Here is a 3,097-nt window from a genome sequence, read left to right on the forward strand (position 1 = left end):
TTCGTAATGTGTTGAAAGATTTGGGTTTTAAACTCCAGAAACCTATGGACTTGCATTGTGATAGCACGTCTGCTATTGAAATTGCTTGTAATCCTGTTCAGCATGATCGAACTAAGCACGTGGAAGTAGATCGGCATTTCATTAAGGAAAACCTGGACAGGAAGATTATCCGTTTCCCTTTTGTGTATACAGAAGATCAATTAGCAGATGTTCTTACGAAAGGAGTGTTAAGGAAAGTGTTTGACAACTCAATTGGCAAGTTGGGCATGATCGACATCTATGCACCAACTTGAGGGGGAGTGTAGAATATTCTGTAAATATTTACTTTCCTTGTAGGTACAGATTACGATTTCTGTATAGTTATAGGAGATATTTTCCTATTAGGATTACTCTTGTATTCTCTCTTTATAAACCTCCTTTTTGGAGAATATAGCACTGAAGTATTACAAACAAATAAAACCCTTGTATTCAACTAAACTAGCTCTGTCACTCTTCATAAGAAATTATCCTTGGGATGTCTAGTATTAATCTGGAAAGTTTCAGCTCATTTAGACTTCATTTGGTTAGTCTGCCGCCTCTCCTTCCTTGTTTAGCTCGGTTTCTCCTAGCCGAAGTAGGAAAATGTGCTAAAGTTAACTTTTCATGCTTCCATAGTAGGCTTTATTTAGCCTCTAAATATATATTTCGAGCTTGTCGACAATATATAGCTTGAGCCACTGACATTGGCTCAATTTCTCCAACACATGCCTTGTCAGGCCAAAATGTTTATTTTGGGTCCAAACAATTAGGACTGAGACCGTCTTATGCAAAGGATATGAAAATACTCATTCTGTTCTTACATAGAATCCATGGGGATTCTATGGATTGATTCAACCAACTTTCGGACGCTTAAATATTTCATGATGTTGGTTGACACGCAAACACTCTGGTCACGTATTGTGTCATTGTCCACTTGTAATGCTGCTTATGTTACACTCCTAGCACATATCATATGACAACGGGCTCACTTCCCAGATCATCTTATTCAGTCAATTGGATTTAACAATGCCAGAGAGTTTACATCGAAGACTTTCGATGGTTATTACAATGGGACTGATGTTGGACATCATATTCCCATTAACACACCCAAATGGTCTCGCGGAAACGACTATGATGGTAGCCTGAATATTAGTAATGCCCACCAATCTCCTTATATCTGTTTGGGGTGATGCAATATTGCATGCAACTATGCTAATTCGTCTACGACCCTCCGCCACTCAATCTATCTCTGCGTTACAGCTAGTGACTGGGTACAAGTATTTTGTACTTACGCACATTTGAGTGAGCCATTTATGTGCCAATTGCGCCGCCATAGCCCACTATGATGGGCCCTTACAGACGAATGGGCAACTACGTTGGGTTTGAGATTCCAACAATCATCCGCCACTTAATGCCCTTGCTAGGCGATCTCTTTCCCGCATGTCTTGCGGAGTGTCACTTTGATGAGACAATTTTCGCGTCGTTAGGAGGAGATAAGAACACGAATGTTCAGCAGGAACGACAGGAATTGTCGTGGTTGGACCCCACTATGGCTCATCTCGATCCATGTTAAAGTGACGAAATCACACATATCTGCTGCAAATATGCCTGCAAGGAAAAACATCCCTACAAGAGGACATAGCGCCACCCTACACGGAGGTAACGCCAAAGAGAGTGGCACTCTGGCGTTATAGGTCATGGCCCTAGCTAGGATGCGTGAGAGGCCCGTGGGTTCAAAGGATATTTTGGCACAAACCAATCCTTGGATCATCGACACTCAAAATCCGTCTCATGAGAATCTTCCGGATTATGGTTATCGTTGGACGTCAAAACCTATTCCTGAGAATATAGAGCTCTTTGAAAATTACACTAGTGTACATGAGATGTGGGATAGAAACTCCATCATAATTGATCATGTAATCACGCATTTCATTGCTCATGAGTTTGTTGAGTCTAATGATAGGGAGAATTTTTCGAATAGTACCTGAACTAAAGGTCACTGTGAATTAACGTTCCTGACTTTACACTAATTACACTTTGGTACCTGGACTATAAATCTCGACCCACTTTTGGTACACACCGTCAATAACTCCGTTAGTTGGCATGCCACCTCGCATATTTTGAAGGGTAAAGTTGTCACTTGACTATCCACTTTCAAAAAGTTAATTTTTTTTAATAAAAAAAAATTGGTGGTGCGATCTTGACCGTAGATCCACCTTTGGAAAGTCTAATTTTCTTTTAAATAAAAAAGAAAATAAAATGTCTTGGCTTTGAGTTTTTGGGTCGGGAAACCATGGATCGAAGATTTATCCAAATTGGAATTGGAATAAGAATCGGAAGAAAGAGAGAGGGAGTGGATGATGGCGTGGTGGACGAAGGAGAGATTGTGGGAGATGGAGTGGGAGGAGCGCTTCATGAGGACGATGGAGTCTGTGGAGTCGATGAGGTCCGTCACCAACCCAAACCCGAAGTCGCCATCGCCGCCTCGAGTTCGAGGGTCGAGTCCGTTCACGGTGGTGGGGAAGAGCAGAAGCAAAGCGGTGAGGATCGAGGCAGTTCCGGTGTGAAATTAAGGAGAGTCCTCTTCTCCTACCTCTGTGTTGATTTCTTGCTTGGATTGATTAGACTGAAATAGAAAGAATCATCAGGAAGGTGGTCAATGCCAGTGACAGAGACGAAGAGAGACTCTGTTTGTCGAGGTGCGGCAGTGTGACAAAGACAAGGAGAAAGTGGAACTTTCTGCTACTTCCAAGCAAGAACCGCAGTGAGCTCGATGCTGCTCCTCCGCTTGCTACGATGGCGTTTTGGGTTGTTAAAAGCTTCAGTCTTTTGTTACTCCCAGTTAGATTGTTTTGGTGTTGATTTTGATGATGGTTTTATGCACAGTGAGTGAGTTCATGTTTTGTACATAGGGGCCGAGCTATCAATTTGGAGATTCAAAGACTCAGCCTTTTCTTCATTTGTTTATCTCCAATTTTAGCCAAGCTATCAATTCAGTTTTTTGGGTCAAGAAACCATGGATCGAAGATCAGAACTTTGAGAGAGAGAGAGAGAAGAAGAGGAATGAAGGAAGAAGAGA

The sequence above is a fragment of the Rosa rugosa genome, chromosome 2 (genome assembly GCF_958449725.1).
Source record: "Rosa rugosa chromosome 2, drRosRugo1.1, whole genome shotgun sequence".
In the NCBI taxonomy this organism is placed as follows: Eukaryota; Viridiplantae; Streptophyta; class Magnoliopsida; order Rosales; family Rosaceae; genus Rosa; species Rosa rugosa.